Here is a 19994-nt window from a genome sequence, read left to right on the forward strand (position 1 = left end):
AATGGCCTCTTCTTGAAGACCACCTGTGTACAAATCATTGATGCCACTAACACACTTGCAGGTGGGCCATTCTGCACAGCTGAGGCTGCTCGAGAGCTGTACTCACAGATCAAGAAACTCTTACATGGAGGAACACATCCACTAGTTAGTTGGGCTAAGGGCTGGCTTACTGATTTTACCTGATTGTCAGGCAAAAAATATTATTAAGCAATGGTTCCCTCAGCAATCTTTACAGAAGGTGAAAAATGCTAAAAGAGTCAAGAGAGGCTTATTGTTTCCTTGGCCCTGCTCACACTTTGTACACGTTCCTGAGACCAATCTTAATAAGCACCCACTTATTTAATGGTTGTTCCATGAGCGACTTTAATTACTTGGTTTCACCGATGCTCAGCTCATTACTCAGGGCCGCCTGGCTGCCGTATCAATGACTCCGGCACTCTCACTGCCCTGACGCCCATCCCTACTCTGACACAGCTACAGCAGCTTGTGCTACCACAGCTCCAATCTTCCTCCTGAGGTAGCTGCCATCAAAGCATTTTGTGTCAGACTGCAAGTGGTGCCTTGTATGGAACTGTTGAGTCACAGCCTGATTGAGCAACTGAGGAAAGAACTGGTCAGCCTCGGCAGCACAGGTGAAGGCAATTCAGCTATGTGAGCAAAAAAGGTGAAGCCTGGCTGCACCTCTCTTAGACCTCATTTAAGGGCTGACTGCCCCTCAGAAAGGATCTCTGGTTGGAGATCTCTCTCTTGTGGAATTTTTCCCTGTTAGCCTTCAGGGATGGGTGAGATTCCATTCCTGCATTGCCTTTCTTTCTGGCTGTAACGTGGCCGCATGGGCACTTTGGGAGAATCTGGCCTACAAGTAGCTTTTTCCCAAGCAACTGGAATCAGTCTGCTCTAACACATTACTCAAACCATCCGCACTGCCTCCAACTCCTTCATGGGAGGTGTGTGGTGGCTGCTCTTCTGTCTGAAGTCGCTGATGCAGGCCTGGCCTAATATCCGCTGACTTCTACATGCTTGGAATTAAGCACTGTGTATATGGATGCTTCAGTTAAGGCAACCAAGGGGTGGGGTATTTTATGCTGATTAAAATTGATGGGATCTGGATATCCAAATCCTTTGGGTAGCTTTGCAAATGTCAGCCACAAAGTGCAATAAACTCTTATAATGTATATGTATCCTTTTCTTTACTGGGATGCATAGGAGCCATTCCTAGTTATAAAAAACAGTTATCAGTGAGAATAACTCATGCCCCAAAGCAATGATGAGATGGTAGAATTTATTCCGCTGCATGGACCTGTTGGTTAGAACCATCACTCATATCACTGAAAAATGAGCTGTCATAGAGAAGAACTTCCCTGGAGCTTGCTCTTTCATTCTGTAGTAGTATTTCCACGCAACATAATTATCATGAACTTTGCTGATGACAAGACTAAAATACAAAAACTCAAGAGCATCTCCATGAACAGAGTTGATCAATGTGCTTGCTAAATTTTCAGCAAGTACATAAGTTGGGAGAGATCTCTGTCTGCTTGTCCACATAACATTCGCTGCTCATAAGAAAATACAGGCTTGACTGTGTTAATTGCAGCTCTTTCATCTGTCAGCTTCAAGCTGTGTTATAACTGACCTAGATTAAATACTAGTAGTGCTAAAGAGATCCAGAAACAAAGAGAGATAGATGCCATAATTCTGTCTTCTATCTTGTGATGTTCCAAGAGATCCCCTCCCATTTGGGCACCAGTGGAGGAGGTAATCTTGCAGCCTGTGCTGGATATCTAGAAAGGAACCTGGTCTTTCCTGATAGCCTTTAGAGAAGGCTGGGTTTTCCAGCAATGAATAGTAACTACTTTGAACCTCCTTCCACTGGAGATGGTTTTTATCTGATGATTATGTAGGAGGTTAAGTGATTGCGTTTGGTAGTGTGCCCTGCAGCCTTATGAAAGCTATGAGAGATGCTGGATGCTTAGCACTACCAGCCTTACTCAGACTAGGCAAATGGAGGCCACTGGTGCTTCAAGCTGCTGCTCCTACTGAAGGTTAAAAGACCCTCAAGATGCTGCAAAGTCCCAATTTCCTACTCCTGGCCTCCTTGGTAGGTCACAACATCTTTCATTCCCTTCCCATTCACCTCACTCAGCACCATGATATGTAAGCAGTTCTCAGTACAATATGCTGCCTTTATTCTTCCACAGCCTGGCTCAGTCAGGGCACATCACTGCAGGCATGCAAGGCAGACAGGATGCCGATGCCTAAAAGCTCTCACTTTTAAAAACAGTTGTAGGCTTAACTCTGGTAATCTGGAAAGAAGAGAGACACAGGGACATACTTTAGTAATGTCCTCCTGTCTCTTGAAAAAGACACATCTTCACATGAAATTCAGGTGTTCAGACTCAGGGAGGCAATTTAGCTGAGACCCTTTGGAGGCCAGATCCTGCCTGGGAACTGGACTAGAAAAGTGCACTCAGGAAAACAGTTCACCCACAGAGGACCAAAAAGGATTTTCTAAGTGAGATGATTGAGTCCAAGCAAGAATAGATGGAAAATACACAGTGCTCTGGTGCCTTCTGGAGGAGAAGGATGCTGACAGGCCGGAGCCAGCTGAGGGCCACCAGGATAGCACTGACATGCTACACTGGAGCAGGAACCCACTGAGCTGAGGGAATCTTCTTCCTTGGAATACTAAGGAATAGAACAACAGCCAAGCATCCACAAACACTATTATCACCTCACCCTGATCTGGCTCTGACAAGTAAGTCTCAAAAAATGACACCTGTGGTGCTCTTCAGTAACTTGCCCAGAACAGAGCAGAGACTAGAAGTAAAATCAAATGCAATAGGATCACTGCAGGTGAAGAGCCCACCTAACATACACACACACACACACTTGGATGTTGTTATGAATGAGGAATTTTGTTTGGAAGAATAACCTGCCACAGCCCATTTGAAACAGTGTGCTTATTGTACCTGCTCTGCTCTTGGCAGGGAGCTTCCTTTGTTTCCCTGCACAAAGAAGCCTTTGTACCAGAAGCCACTACATATTTCTGATATATACTGGTACATATAACTAGAGAACATGTCAACAGGCAGAAGCAATTTAATTTCAGTCAGGTATCATTTTCACATTCTCAGCCCCTGACCTTTAACTAAAAACTTGGCTATAGAGAGCTAGAAAGCACATCTGTCGTCATGCTGGGAAAAAAAAAAAAAGCAAAAAACTAGAGCATGTCCATATTTATAGTTAGCTGATAATATTTTTTGCCATGTATTTTATGAGTTTCTCCCTAAAGAAGGTTTTCAAGGTTTCTCAAACATGGTTTCTGCTCCAGCCTAAGTCAGTGTGAGATCTGCACTCTTTAGAAAAGCCCACGTGTTGAAGTCAGAAAATCTGCATTAATATTAATGTTGAGCTGGAAAGGAATTGGGAGTTGGAATACTTAGCAATTTTAAGAAACATATTTAAAGATGTGTTTACCCAAAGACATAACAAGTTGTCATCATCAAGCAGTTTCAAAGGACAAAAAGACATGATGCTATTGTCTTTTTCCAGTGTAGGAAGGATGCAGCAAATGGCAGCACCTGACTGATTATCCCAGGGCACTTCCACCCTAACTGTCACTCCATTTCTCCCTTCTGACCCAATTCCTTGGCTGCACAAGTGGGATAATAATGGCTAACTTAAGAGTTGTGATGGGAAAAGGATTTATCTCATAAAACATCATTTAGCAACACTAGTGATGTAGCTAAAACCCCAGCATGCTTCGTAGCAGAGAAATACAGGATATCTTGCATTAAATGCTTGGAGTTCAAGCAGATGGGACAGACTGAGTGAGGGAAAGCAGTGCTTGCTTTTCTAAATGGCGAATAGTTGTTCAAGTGAATTATTCTATGCATCTATATATTTTTCTATTCATCTCAGCTTGAGCCAGCTGCATAATTTCTGAACATGTTAAGTGAACAATTCACATGATGAATGTTGTACTTTTAACCTCAGACATTTGGCTCTTCACAGAATCACAGAATGGTCAGGGTTGGAAGGGACCTCAAGGATCACGAATCTCCAGCCCCCCTGCCACGTGCAGGGCCACCAACCTCCACATTTAATGCTAGACCAGGCTGCCCAAGGCCCCATCCAATCTGGCCTTGAACACCTTCAGGGATGGGGCATCCACAACCTCTCTGGGCAGCCTGTTCCAGCACCTCACCACTCTCTCTGTAAAGAATTTCCCCCGACATCCAACCTAATCTTCCCTCCCTCAACTTAAAACCATTTCCCCTTGTCCTGCAGTTATGAACCCTTTCAAAGAGTTGATTCCCCTCCTGTTTGTAGGCTCCCTTTAGGTATTGAAAGGCTGCAATGAGGTCACCCCGCAGCCTTCTTTTCTCCAGGCTGAACAATTCCAGCTCCCTCAGCCTGTCTTTGTAGGGGAGGTGCTCCAGAGCCCTGATCACCTTCATGGCTCTACTATGGACACTCTCCAACAGCTCTCTATCTTTCCAGACCTGGACACAGTACTCCAGATGGGGCCTCACAAGAGCAGAGTAGAGGGGGACAATCACCTCCCTGTCCCTGCTGGCCACCCCACTTCTGATGGCTTTTGATGACAGAACCTCACAGAATGTTTGAGGTTGGAAAGAACTTCTTCATTTGTTATCTAGTCCAACTCCTCTACTCAGTCAGGGTCAGCCAGACCAGGTCATTCAGGACTGCATCCAATTGGGTTTTGAATGTCTTCACAGCTGGACAGCTTCTTCTGAGATGAACAGCATTGCCACTTTAGCAGTTTCATTGCAAATCTCCCAATAACTGGATCTGCTTTGAGCAGGAGATTAGACTAGAAACTCACCAGAGACCCCAAACCAAATTATTTTGCAAGTCCACAAAAGCCAGGACCATCATAACGACAAGATGCCTTCTGTTTTAAAACAGCTTTCCTACCAGTAAGGACACACTTGAAGTTCTGTACCACTAACTCATGACACTAGAGCTGGAACGCAGGGAAAGAGAATGTGCAGATTTACAAGCCATTAGTGGTCTGCACGGGATGCTCCAGAGAAAGATAAGGGTGGATGCCAGAACAACTGAGGCACATTGTGTTTCTTGATGTATGGGTTATCACTCCAGTTATGGATCAAAGAAGCCCAGAGCAGCCATTGTAGGGCTACCAAAAGGGGCTGCAGGGGAAATGAGGCCCCTAGAAGAACTCTGCCCTGAGGAGTTCTCCATTAAGAAGGGGCCTGAGAGGCCAGCACAAAACTTGGCTGGGTGTTCACATCCAGGGAGAGCTCAGGGCTGGGGGAATTAGGAAGTTACAGCCTGGTGGTTGGAATGCCAGAAATCAGAGACAGATGCTGTGAACAATTCTCTTTCAGGAATAGCTGAGCTTTTAAAGTGTTTGAGCTCCAATTCAGACAAGGATTTAAGGAAAGGCACCAATGCAGACAATGATCTCCACAAGGTCTACCATTAAAACATTACTACAAGTCCTCAGTGTCTAGGAAATCCACTGGTAAAATCTAAGAGAAAAAAGTTTCCCATTGCAGGCAATCTATCAGTCAATGAAGCACAGGAGTCCGTAATTTAGAGAGGCTGAGCTGACTGATAAAATCTTTGAGAAGGTTTCAAAATTTCTATATTACACATTTAAAAAAATAGTATGCATTTCACTCTAAAGAGTATTCATACTGAAAAGATTGATGCTTGTGAGTAAACAAATGAATTAATGCTATCTGTGGTATGTAGGTTTGGCCCTGTGACACATGCCCTATGACTTCAATTGCGGGCCGTTTTTCAGAGGGCTGAATATTTTTAAATGACTCTGTGTACTTGTGTGTCACAAGCACACTCTGTCCATACATTACAGCTTGCTACCCTACTGCTCTCTATCAGAGCATTGCTCATTTTCTCCTCTCTGCTCCCATTCAACTCAATTAATGAGCTAAGACCAAACAATATCTAACAGTGAGCAAGAAGCTTCAACAGAAAGAAATGAAACTTGCCTTTAGAGAGAGAGGAAAGAAGAAGGGAGAGGGGACAGGCATGGGAAGAGGATTAAAGCAGCAAACAAAATATGTAAATCAATGGGTCAGTAACTTCTTGTGTTGCAGGAGAATGCCTGGGATGTTAATATCAACCTGAGTTTCTTCTTTAGATTCACGGCCAGCATAGCAAAGCGTGTCAAATGACGTTCGCACACCTCCTTTAATAAGCAACTTGGGCCTTTTTTTTTAAAGTGTTAGTAAAGACTGAGTTGGCAGACAAAAAGCGAAGATGTTTTATTGCCATCAACTACAGTCAATGGTATGAAAATGAAAAGAGAAATTTAGTTAGTGAGCATTAGTTGCTCACTGCTTTTACTTCCCTTTAGGGGGTCTGAAGGGTGGGGTAAAGGCCACATCAGAGCACTGCAGGATACAAACACCTGAGTGCAGGTTCCTTACTTAATGTTCAGGTTCTCCAAACTAACTGAAGTGGGATGAAAAAAGTATTTCAACTTTTCTAGCAGGAAGAAAGAAACAATTTTATTCTTTTCATCTTTTTCCTACTCCACTAATCTCTTTTGTGTTTTTTTCTGTCTCTATTTTTCTGTCTTTTCTATCTTTTTCATATTTCTGTTGGGGAGAAAAAAAAAAAAAAAAGAAAGAAAAGCAAAAGAAAGAAAAAAAGAAAAAAATCAGTGTTATTTCTTCATTTAGGAACAAAACAATACTTTGTGTCTGTAAATAACAAGAAACAACAGAAATCTGAACTTTGAAATCTATTTTTCCCTTATGGTATGGAACTAAATACAATTTTCTCTATAGTGAAAAACTGAATTTTCTCATTATCTTTCACACATATGTAATGTTTTACATAACGAATTTCAATCAAGCAGGGGAAGAAAAGAAGCTTCAATTGAGAGTTATTTCCGGACTGCTCCTGAAGGCCACCGGACTACCTGGAAAAAGCTGCTGACAGAACTGACTCCAAGTGCTCTCACTGCTTTGTTTTTTTCAGCTCTTGTATCTGCAGGTCTCCTGAGTGCAGTCCAGATCAAGAGAAGTAAACTCGCACCTCCATTTCCTCAGCAGAGTCCAAAGGAAAATCAGCAGAGTGAGCCCAAAGGAAAGCACTGTAGAATTAATATGGAATTTAACCTTATTCAAGTGTTTACTTTTACCCCCACTGAAAAGGGAGTACTCAAGTAAAAACCAGGCCAAGCCCAGCACAGCTCAACCATCATGTTCTGTGAGCAGCTGAATAAACCTGCCCCAGCAGCAACACTGTGAAGTTTTGAGGGCAATTCACCCCTGGACTCCTGTTTTTCAGCTTTGCTTTCTCTTGCCCTGCTGGCAGCAAAAGAATAGCCAAGATAAGTCTGCACTGCAGACCTCAGACCTCAGTCCCCAGAAAGTGACTCAAAGCTGCATGGTAACACTGTAAAGCATCCAAGTCTCCTGGACATACAACTTCATAACATAGCTTTCAGAAGAAACGTTACTGTTTCTTGCTCAGTTAGCAGCATCATGTACGTGCTAGTGATAGCAACCAAAAACCAGAGCTTCAGGATCTGTGTAAGATAAGTCTTGTTACACAGAAAGTAACTGCACTCCCAAGACCTCTAGATGCACACAGCTCCTTACAGCAGGCATATTGGACTGCATAGCAAAATGAAGCTACAGCTGAAACACAGTGAACTTCCACAAAGGAAGCATCCTCTTCAGGCAGACAAGCATTTGAGCAAAGGCTAACTAACTTTTTCAAAAGGACTACATCCTTAAGGAGCATCAAACCTAGCAGCAAAAGCAGATCTCTGTTATTCCTAAGAGAACAATTCCCAATCATTGCACAAGAGCAGTGAGTGGGAGACAGTTGCCACTTGGACACTTGTTGCAAAGCAAAAGGCCTGCCTTGAAGCAGAGCCTGTCTCTGGCCACAGCTCTTAGTGCCTCAGGCGGCACCGCAGAAAGACACTGCTGGAGGTATGGTAGAACACTACAGCAACAGCACGGTCCAAACTCAGTTCCCTTCTTTCTGGCTCTTCCTTTTCCTCTCAGGCAGCTGCCTTTGAATTCACCTGACCCACCAACAGGCTAGTGGGCTGACACACCTATTTTAGAGAAAAACTGCAAATCAGGCAGGCTCAAGCCTGCTGTGAGATAATCAGCTCATACCCACACTCACCCTAGTGAAAACCCCTAGACATGCTGCAGAAAACATCTGGGTGGCTTTGCTAAGAGGAACACAAATCTGAGGCAATGACTTAACTGCTTAGCTCTCATTGCAGCTATCTTTATTCAATCCTCTTGCTTAACATGAGAAACACCAAACCCCATGCTGAAGTACAGCATTAATCAATAACTTCTGGAACAGGCCTGAAAACAACAATCTGCTAAGCAAAATATTGTAGCCTCCCAAGAGTTAACTAAATTCAAGACAGGATGCAGCAGAAACCCTTTGAGGAGTTATCTTAGAAATCACGATGCAAAACCCAAGCTGGGTGACAGCCAGCAGTGGAGCTAAAGGATATGTCACTGCTGCCCCATGGGTCACCTACTGGCACAATGTCTTTACGCTCATGAATATGATAAGATGAAGCGCAGGGCAGGCCTGAGGTCCTGACTGTTCCCAGATGTTACAGCAGCAGAAAAAAACATTGCTAGCTTTGAAGGGTTTTCTTGACCCACAATACCGCTTCTCATCTTAATGTTTACTCATAGATAGACTGAGATGGACCACTGAACAGAGAAATAATTCCCTTGACAAACAGAGCTGGGTTTTTTGGGTAGTGGGTTTTTTGTTGTTGTTGTTGTTGTTTGTTTGGGTTTTGTTTTTTTCAGTGGTTGAGGGTGGCTGGGTGATTTTCTTCTTTTCGAACCAGAGAACTGCGTTTCTGGGAAGGATCCGGAAGATTCACTCAGAAGAAGGATGGAAGTAATGTCATCCACCGCGGCGAGCGGCCGGGCTCGGTCTGGCGGCGAACCGCTGACCGCAGAGGGGTCCCTGAGGGCCGCGGGTTCCCCTGGAGGAGCGAGGGGGCAGCCGGGGCGCAGCTCCGCTCTCTGGGGCGGCCGGCAGGTGGCGCCATTGCACCGCCGGCGGCGCGGGGCAGCGCGGGGGTGGCGCCTCCGGGAAGAGAGCTCAGCCTTCCCTGCGGCCGCGGGAAGATTCAGGAGGGAGAAATCATTGAAAACAAATTCATTTCTAAACAAAGTGCCAAGTATCGTTTTTTGCTTGCTTGTTTGTTTGTTTGTTTGCAGAGAAAAAATGACTTCAGTCACAGCACACTCACAATTCAGCACATTTTTGACTGGCCCTAAAGATAATGCTAGCAGTCAGTGACAGTTCTGCTCCCAGAGGATCAATCTGCCTTGCACCCAAACACGAACCTCCCCAGCTGAATCAGACCGGCCTGCAGCACTGGCACCTGGGGGCTGAAGCATCCGAGGCCCAGCATGGGAATGCGATATCCCCACCTGCCCAGCCTCACAGCCGCAGTGCCCACGTGCGCCTGCACCCTGCGGCGGGACAGGGCCTCTGCACGCTGCCGTTTCTCTCCCAACCAATTAAAACAAAACGGGTGTTTGCATCACTTGCCCACTTGAAATAAAGCTCAGGGCATTTGTGTACGTGCTGGGTGGGGTGTGCAGGTTGGTTTGGGGATGCAGATAGCAGCAAGTCCATTACAAAAGCACTCAGAGCTGGACTGCTGTGATGCCATGGTGCTACCAAGCTGTGAGATGGGACCTGCATGCTCACACAGAGAACAAACAAGAAGGACAAGTAAAGCATGTGTGGGTTGTGCTGACAGCCTGTCCCATGCGCCCAGTACCTTTCCAGTTTGAGTGGCGAATAAACACGACACCCACAACACAGCCAGCAGTGGAAAACTTCTTGGTGATACGCCTTAAACTGATCTTCTTTAAATATAGAAGGGGGAGAAAATGGAGATGCTGTTTCAAGAGCAGTTTCTGACGCTGAGATCTTAGTGGTGATCAGAAGCTACCTCCACCCTGATCAGGATGGGAAAGGTCTTGCTTCCAGCCCCACTGGCTGAAAAGCAGGAAGAGCTGGTAGTCAGGAAGCAACAAGCTCATACGGGAGCTTTTCTCCTGACCCTCTGTAAGCTGAGCCTGGTAGCAGCAGGATTTACTTCTGCCCTCCTTGTTCCTCAGCCTAACAGGCTGTTTCTGCTGGTGCAGGGGCCCTGCTGCATCCTGTATGCCAAGGGCATTTCTCCACCCGGGGACAAATGCACCCCTCTCCATGGCACTGCTCTGCTTCTCACTCTGCCAGCACAAGGAGTAATGGTTCCCTGTCTGAAACCTGCCTTCAGTCGACAAAGCTCCTTCTCAAGCACCCAGCTTGTCTCTCTCATCTCTGATATGAATAAAGCCTTTCCAGGCTGACGCAGTCCCTGCAGGAACAGGAAGCTGTTCCTGGCACAGTGATACAGCCCAATATCTTTTACAGGAAAGCAAGTGCTGGTGCCAGAGAGCACCTTCCCATTCTGCATCCACCCAGGTCTTTACCTAGACTCACTAAAACTTCCTGCTTTGCAGCAGTAGCAAGAGCAGCTAATTGAAGAGAGCTGCAGCTTGCTGAGCAGATGCAGGGATTATTTCTACTCCATGGCTTCCCAATGCCACACACATTACCTTAAGAAATCCCTCTAAGCATCACTAGGCACATGAGGAAATGCCCTTACAAAGTGAATCCGTGAATTTCACCCTAGTAGAGCAACCAAGTGCACAGCAAAGCCAAGACAAACACAACACTGTTCTCTCCTGAAAATGTATGTGGTTTGGAAACCTCTGCTGTTGCCATATCCAAGGCAATGATTCATCCTCCCAGTGGGGTTTTGCCTTGCCTCCACATGTTTTGCAATGCTGCCCGACTTTATAACAGCGTGGCTGCACGCAGCGAATCCTTGCTAATTTCTCAGCTTGCCTGTGACAGAGGAGGAGCTAATCCTTCTAACAATGATTTTCCTCTTTCACCACTTGGTTTTGCTGGCCACAGACTTATTTCTCGCAGTGATCCTTTCTTGCCTCCTTTATGCCTTTGCATTCATTTCCATCGCGTTTTTGACCTGCTTCATTATCTTCTGGTCCTTCAGCATCGTGGAGAAGAACATTGACATAAAAGGGAGAGCAATCGTAATTCTTGTATCCAACAGCTCAATTGGAAGGACGTTTGCTAGGAACTTGGATAAAGCAGGTTTTAGGGTGTCTGCTGCACGCTGGCCTCCTCGAGAGGAGGGAACAGCTGCGAAAGAAGAGTGCTCTTCAAGAACGGATGTAGCACAGCTCCACATGACAGACGATGAGTACCAGAAGACAGTGAAAACCTTCATAGAAAGCCACTTATCCCTGAAAGGTAACTTTTAGAGCAAACTTGAAAATTGCACCTGATGTATGTATCAAAATGCTCAAGATTGTGAGATCACTGTGTTTTATTACTGAATGAGGGAGGCAAAAATGCCTTAGGTAATGGGTTATAACACTTAACTGCACTGCTTTTCTCTTGTGCAAAACAAAAATTTTGCGTTTTCAAGGGAAAGAGACTACTCTGGTGGCTATGAAGGCCCCAGTGGAACCCAGCCCCTGGAGGAAGGCAAGATAGGCCAAGGAACAAGGGGAGAAGGTCTCACCAAGGCAGAGAGGGCTGGACTCACCATGGGGAGAAAACACAGGAATGAAAGGGGGTGGTGCAGAGACTTGGACGATGACCCACGATGAAAAGCAAATGTCTGATTTTTAACCTCTCGTGGATTAAAAAAACCTGAGGTTTCTCTTGTCTCTTTGTCTGCTGTGGGATTCATAAGAAATAGCCCAGCCAGAACTTTGGCTGGAAAGTTGGGACTATCTGAATACCTTCCTGGGACTGCACAAGGCTAGTGTCCTACTGAGGAAACATCCATAAGCACTCCATCTGGGGAACATCACCTGTTCTTTCTAAGCGTGGGATGAGGGGTGCTGGTAGGCAGGCCTCTGGCTCTTGATGAATTAGCTGTGCTACCCACCAGTCTCTGTCCTCATGGATGTTGGTTTTATGCCACTTGGGAGTGACAGAAAATTAAGCCTTCGCTGTCTGGGCTATAACCTCACTGCCCACAGGCCTGGGAAGAGGCCAACTCTCTCCTCCACCATACCTCCTAGTCAAGGTATGTCTAAGCAGTGAGGCTGTCTCACTGCTTCCCCGTACTGCTTCCTTCCTTCTCCAGCTTATCCACCCTTCTCTTCCTCACTCTTACTGCGGTTTCTCTGAGTCTCCTTTTGAGGACTCCCCAAGGCAGCCTCCCTGCTCGCTAACACTGAGCCAGAATCTCCAAGAGCACTCTTTTGACACCCCTGAGAAACGGGGTGATGAGATGATGAGACCCTTTGCATTGCTGCCCAACACTGGAAGTTTTCTTTGTGCTCCCAGGCTGTGCACAGGAAGGACGTGCTGCAGGACAGAGTACACACCATGGGGCCTCCCCTGCTGCAGACACCCCACCAGAGACACGGTAGGGAACTCCATCCAATTCCTGCAGCCAGCTGCAGCTGTTGATGGCCCAGCGGCACAGGTTCTCTCCCATTGCTTTTCTCCTCAGAAGCACACAGCAGACCAGAAGTGCCTGTGGTCGGATCCTGTAAAATCATATTGATTAAGCTTGCTTGAATAGGCAAGGCCTAAAAGCTCACAAAGCTGACCATCAGCTCCTGCTCTGGAAACCAACAACTGACGCTTTGTTAGCCAGCATAATTTCATGGGAGCTGGTGATTTCCACGGGCCTGTACTGTTTTAACTACACGATGATCTGCCCCAGTAATATCTTTTAAAATTTGGGTTACTTTGATCATGGTGCTGGGTAAATAAAGGCTTTTGTAAGTCTTTTTTTACCCTTTTTTTTTTTTTTTTTTTTTAATCTTTATCATAGAATCCGTGAGCTTTTACTTTTAGAATCTCCTGCACTGTATTCACTTCATAGATGCGAATGTATTCAAATGTATCTCCCATGTGCTGACCCAATTGCATAGCACATCAAAGGCCTGTGTCAGGAATTTAAGGAAAACAAGAAAGAACAAGACTTCAAACTTTCCTTAGTTTTCCTTGTTAGAGGTTTCAAGTGAGTATTTCTGGTATTTCTTCTACAAGATTTGCTTTAATATCTTTGTCATGGCTTAAGTGAATCTGCCAGTACCTGACTGACAGTAAAGCAATTAAAACCAAACCAAAAGACTTCATTGATAGGTCTGCACATTCAAGATGACTTTGGTCAGCAGGATCTGGACGAGACAGCAGTTGGTACTGTGGGGCAAAGACAGGGAAGAACAATTTTGTAACTCTCTCCTTGTCAAGATTTCTCTTACGTGCTTTATTTGTATACAACTACTGGTTTCCAAAGAAAGGACCATTCATATTTGGTTTTGTAGTATAGTTTTTAAACAACTTGTTCCCATAGGAAATCTTAACCACGACGACTTGCTAGTGTAAATAAAAATATTTTTTTAACATAAATGTAGCTATTTTAGTGCAAAATGTGTCACTTCCAAGTGATACAATAAAAACAGAAACCCCTAATCACAGCCACTCCTAGAATTGAAGGTTTTTAACAGCTGAAATCATCTATTTGCTATCCTAGTACAGGGCTACAGATCTAAGTAAGCTAACCTCTTTATTTTGAGGTTGCAGTAATAAAGTTTAAGGTATTACAAGGTATAAATGTTTGTACAAGTAGCATAAGGATATAGAGAAATGCAAATCAGCCCCCTTCCAAAAGTATGATGTATGTTTTCTGATAGCTTAACTCGGTTCATAAGAAGTCTTACTTTTTTTCAGCATTTTAACTTTTGGTGCCTCTAGATTGTATATTTTCTAGGACTAGGAGGTCAAAGAGACAGGAGGGGAAACAGGAGTGAATGAGTCTTAGTTGCTCACCTCCAGGAGCTGGGCTTACACTATCCAACATTGTGAGAGCTCTTGGCATTGCACCCGAGTGCTCGGGGATCAAGTTGCTTGAGAAACTGCTGTGTTGTATTGCTTTTCGGGCACGTTGCATGGAATTGCTGGCAGCCACTTCCTGACATTCAGGGTTGACTGCAGTGAGGGTGGGGCAGGACAAGGAGGAAAAAAATGTGCAGATGGGCAAGACCCAACAGATGGCAACCTGACCGATGTGGGAAGAGTTCAGACAACTAGAGCACCGGGCTAAATAATTGCTGCAGTCTCAGTTGCTGCAGTACCTTGGAGTTCAGCTAATCAAGCACAACGGACACTAGGCTAACTGAAGTCAGTATTTATTGCTTCATGCCCAAAGAATGACTGCTTTGAGCTTTGCAAAAGATCGATCAAGTAACCCTGTTTTCCCAACCTGCATGGAGTCTGGCTCATCACACTGAAGTGCTGGGACAAGAGAGAATGGAGAAACTGCTGTTTCACATCTAGTTTCAACCTACTTGTGTGTTACAGAATATTTGAACTCTGTTTTTTCATTTGCTGCTCTGAAAAAACTTCTATTTTGAGAGATTCCATCTCCTCCTTTTGGTGTCTTAAACTCCCTCAAGACTTTCTGTGTTCCAGGCTGCACTCCACCAGCCTTTATAATGTATGTGAGTCTGTGGACGGCCACTGAAGTACACAGAGAAGCCAACATGGAACAGTGTTTGAGACCAGCTGTTCTGCTCCCCAACATGCTGCTGGTAGCAGCTCCTAAGAACTCTTCCTAAGTCAGTCCAGGCAAGATCACCTGGACGATTTAATCAATTTAAACAGGCAGGTTTAGTTAATCCAGCTGATTGCTCTGAGGGCATCAACCATCGGTGGCAAGTATTGCCAATCCAGTTGCTTGCTCAACACTGTGTACTGATGCTGTCTGAAAAACAGAGCACTGAATTATCAAGGCAGCCCCATGGCCTATTGGATAGTCTCCATCTCTTCTAAAGGACAAGCTGTTCTTGCAGTTCTGTTCTGTACTAGACATTGGTGATAGGTGCACTCCTGGCACCTCCTTTGCTTCGTTTCCCTCAGCGTCCACTTACTTTAGTCAGTCATGCAGTTTAGTCCCTGGAGGCACTCTCATGATTGAGAGACCAAGAAAGTGAGAGCCCGCAGTGTGCCTCAATGGGAGGCAGACATTTGAAGCACTCCTTTGCACACTGGAAGCACTGTACAAATTCTTTTGCTTCCTAAGGACTGCAGTGCAGTACATCAGATGATTTTATTAGAAAGTAACTCTTCCTCACTCACTTTTCCATGCTACATTCACCTCAAGATGAAAGGCTAGGCCATACAGTCATTCCTAAGCTCAGAAGGAAAAGTGAGCTCTCTTTTGCAGAATTATAGCATGGCACAAGCAAGGGTGATGCACAACCAACCACTCCCACTCACCTCAGAGACAGATCAAACAGATGTGATAATCACTGAATCACTGACTGCACTAAACTACAAGAGAGCAGGAATAATTCATTATGAATAAGGTAGAGGAAATCATATACTCATGCAATTTTAAAGAGTGCTGCATTATTTAACTATACTCACCTACAACAACTGCAGGCCACCTTGGATAAATTGTGCTATTTTCCAGTCTGCAAGTGACTATGCTTGGAGCTGAGTCAGATGATTATTTCTTGTAGCTATGGTTTTGCACCTTTAATACAGGTTATCCAGAAGTCTTTGAAAAAACAGTTCGTAATGCATTGCCTTCTTACCTTTTGGAGATTCATCAAAACCAGAGAAGCACCTTACTAGAGAAGTAGCAATCAGAGCCATGCAAATACCTAGGCAGAAAAATCAGATCTCACTCTGAAATATAGGTTGGGAGGAGTTATTTATTATTGGAAGAAAGGGAAAAAAAAGGAACCTGTGCATCATCTATACTTGGTTTAATTTTTCCTTCAAAAAGAAGCTATACATCGACAGCTGTGGATGTTTTGCAGGAGATCACTTTTCCTTCCCTCAAGTGCTTTTGTAATTCTCTTGTTTCAACAGACAACTTCTCTGCCAAGCACCCTTGGACATACACGTAAAAAAAAAACATGATTAAAGAGCTGCACAATCCAGAAATGCTGCAGTAACACTTCTCCATCTCCATCCCTTGCTCACTGCCAGTAGGCAGAGCCTGTTTGGGTCCGAAACCTCTGTGCCTCACACATCACATTGCTGCTGCTAACCCTCTTGCCTGCTACTGCCGAACCAAACAGCAGGACTGTGTGCTGGACAGGGCTGGCACTTCAGACCGGTGCAGAGTCCTCAGGACTGCACAGGATCACAGGCTGTAATCCTGTAATCCTAGCAGGAGTCAGTCTGATCAGCTAGTCTGACCTGCATTTTATAGGCCAGAGAACTTCATCAAGATTTCAGAAGAACAAAGCAGCCAGCCAGCCATGCGGAAACACGTGAGCAGGGAAAGAAGAGCCGAGCCATGAACTGTGGGTTCAGTTTGCTGTAAAATACAGCAGGTACCCATGAGCCCTGCTGTGCACATCACTGCTTTGTTTACCTCTTCCTTGCTGCATAGAGGACTTCTGTTTGCAAGCCAAGATATTGAAGAATTAATTAAAAATGCATCTTCAGCTGCTATATTTTCATATTTTATTTGCATGCATTCAGAGCCTGTTGCCACGTTCACTCCTAATACCAGCAATGTGTATATTCTATGGAAAGAGAAGGAGGTAAAAGAGCCACAATGCTGCCATTGCCTCCTTTTTTTTCCTTTTTTTTCTTTTCTTCCAAATAAGCTTTTTTCCAAATCTTATGTTTGCAGGTGGCAGGAACAAAGAAAGATTATTTCAACAAAAAACAACCAAACAAGCTCTGGTAGTTGGATGCTTATGTTATATTGGCTCCTGAATTCTGCCAAAAGCCTCCTTTAGCATCCTAAAGCTGCACCCTTCCCATTTTGCCCCCATTTAGGTCAGGAAGTAGACCCCCATCATGTAAGTTCATTGTAAATTAATACAGGAATGGGTTCCATTTCTAAGTTTCATCAATCATTAAGCCATACAAGGCTGAAGAATATTTGTAAAAATCACCAGTAGAGCATCTGCATTTATGAAATGTAGTTCCTGAAACAAAGAAATGACACATTTTCATGCATTTCCAGTGGTAGGATTAGAGATATATGGTAAAATAAAAGCAAAACTACCTAGGAAACTATTTCTTAATCACTTTTGCCCAACACTAAACTACGCTGGTCTCTTAAATCATTCATATTCATATCTGTTAATATAACCGCTATGCTAATGTAAAAGCGTCCCAAATGAGGACTTAACTTTGCACCAGTTTAGAAACAGAGCACTGCCACTCATTAACCAGAGTTGGGCAGCTTCCAACTAGACCAATATTTTGGAAAAACACCAGGATTATAACTCAAGGAGTTCTACAGTTTTATTTCTCCCTCAAAAATGAGACCATCTGTCAGAGTATTTGCAATGGGGAAAGGGAACCAAGTGAAAGAGCTACTTTGAACTCTGTTTTCTTATGTTACAGCATGTAAAGATACACCTCAGAACTGCTGAGACTCAATTTAAATTTCATAGTAAGACAATGTATATAACAATTGAATTGCTACATGTGATAAATAAATGCTTCTTTGATACAAATAAGTTATATTTTAATTACAGAACTTTGGAGTAGATTATTTTAACTCTTGAAGCTCTCTATCCAACTGGCAGACTGCCTTTGCAATACTTAGGCTGCAAACTCCCAGGTAACTCAGAAGAAACATTTTCAGTAAGAAAAGATGGGCAGGAACAAACTCCTTCACTGCTCTCCTTGCTGCAGCATGGAGGACTTGGCTGGTCTCACAGTCAGCTCAGCCACAGCAGCTTTGCTGTGGCACTGAATTGTGGTACTGAAGTTCTAAAGATTCTAGCATAGAGCCAATTTCACCTCAGGTGGATTGACTTAGTGATAGAGTCTCCATGAGAATTGCACCAGATTAGATCAGCAGCAGTCTGCCATCAGAAGTTAAAATAAACCTGTTTTTCAGGTTTATTGTATTATAAATACATACGGTAAAAACTTCATAGACTTGTTGCTTTGTTGTAGCTAGTCAGTTGATTTTTTATGAAGAAATTGTCCTAGAAATAGATCCCTCTTTTTGTTCTTGGGCAGCTTGTTCTAGTTGTTCTGGTCTTGTTCTGGGACTGCATTTATTATCCAGAAGCATTCACCACCTTGATTTGGTCAAGCAGTTTGAAACTGCTCTCTGAAGTCTCAGCTGTTTTTCAGGACATGAAATTATCCTGCCTGACAGCTACACCAGGTAGCACTCACTTCTAAACACAGACTACATGAAGTTCACTTTTTAATACAATAGACTGATGAACCATAAACAATAATTGTAGCTCCTCTTGTAAAAAACCTTGGCAGCAGAGAGATCTCCCCAGTGATATAAAACCCACATTTATATCTAAGTCTGACCATCTAAGGAATACGAGCATGAGCTTTCCCCATTTATCTCTATAACATTTTTCAGCTCCATCTTGCCTTGTCCAAAATGTAGAAACACAATGCATGCATCACACATGTCCATTTAAGCCTTGGAGTTTGCCAAAAAGCATGCAAACAAACAAACACTCTACTAACCAAAAACCACAACTCAAAACTAGACAACCAAAAACCACCCTAGTTTTTATATGTTTCTTTATTTTGCTTTTAATTTTTCTAACTCCCCATATCCCTCTGGCGTTTGAATTGCCCTTTTACTGTAAAAGGGAAAGTGTCTGTTCCCCATTAAAGCCTTGTTTCCCTCACTTCCATTCTGGCAGTTGTCAAACTAATCATGATAGCACTAATATAAAGCAAAAGCTCCACTCAAGTCACATGCCTTCCATTCCTTCCTTATGGACACTTTTGTGATTTGATATTTACATATATTAAAAGTGCATCTTCTCTCTTTTCTTGCTACCCAAAACTCACACAAAATTGGGAAAGCTTTTAGGCCACATTTTCCACACTGATGGAAAATTCCCAATCAGTTCCAATATCTATACATACAGTGTGACTGATTTACAGCCTGTAAAGGGAGAGACAATTCCTTTCTTCCCCATTCCTTCAATAATAGAGAGCTTCAATGTTATTTATAAAATGTCCGGAAAATAAAAATGCAGGCAGATGAGAATCAGTGACATGACCCCAAAGTCCCCAAATGTTTGTATGCTGGAAAGAGAGGTGGCAAGAGAGATGTTTCCTTCATCCACTTGCTCTCTGTACTTCCCTTTAGACCTCTCATGCAGATATTTTATTCATGCTCCCAGCTCTGGGGCACAGGTTGTGTCTTCATCAGTCGTGTGGAGTCACTCAGTCTGATGTGAAACAAGGTAATGCAGTTAAAATATGGGAGCGGGTAAAATAAGGCTAAGTCTTATTGCAGTTTTCCAAGAAGCAGAGAGGCAAAGTGCTGAAGAAGAGAGGACTGTGGACAAGGAAAGCCTTTCTGCCCATTCCCAGAGGGATGCACCATGGACCACAGTTAGCCCACGTGCAATTAAAATACATCTGGCACCACACTTTATCAACCAGACACAATAAATGAGATACGATAACAATTTGATATAGAAATGGGGTAATGAGTAGAACAGAGGTACAGACAGTTTGGCACAGGACAGATGTGAATCAAGTGTGTTCAGACTAAGTCACATTCTTCAGGGCAAGCATACAGGTATGAATGGACAGGTAACAAGAGACCAGTGTATGTTTTGTTCTAGCTTTCTAATGTCTTCACAGCTCTCAGCAAACATGGCACAGAGAAGGCCAATGGCTGGCACAGAAACTTATCCAGAGATTTCCTTAGGTTCTTCCTAGGAACAAGAGCAGTACTTTCCTCAAATCCTTTTTCCAGCTTTCTTTCCTTACAGCAAGACAGGTCAACTCTCTCCTCAACTGTCTAATTAGCACCACCTTTCCCTAATGTGCACTGTCTGTAGAAACTAAGAGCAGACACTAGGTTTAAAGGCTCCCTTACATTTTTATGGATCAGAACCTTTTGGTGCTCTATATTGCAACTAGGTAAGCAGATAAAT

Source organism: Centrocercus urophasianus, unplaced genomic scaffold, assembly GCF_019232065.1.
Source record: "Centrocercus urophasianus isolate 14NV4802_14NV808 unplaced genomic scaffold, USGS_Curo_1.0 seq_10, whole genome shotgun sequence".
Lineage (NCBI taxonomy): Eukaryota > Metazoa > Chordata > Aves > Galliformes > Phasianidae > Centrocercus > Centrocercus urophasianus.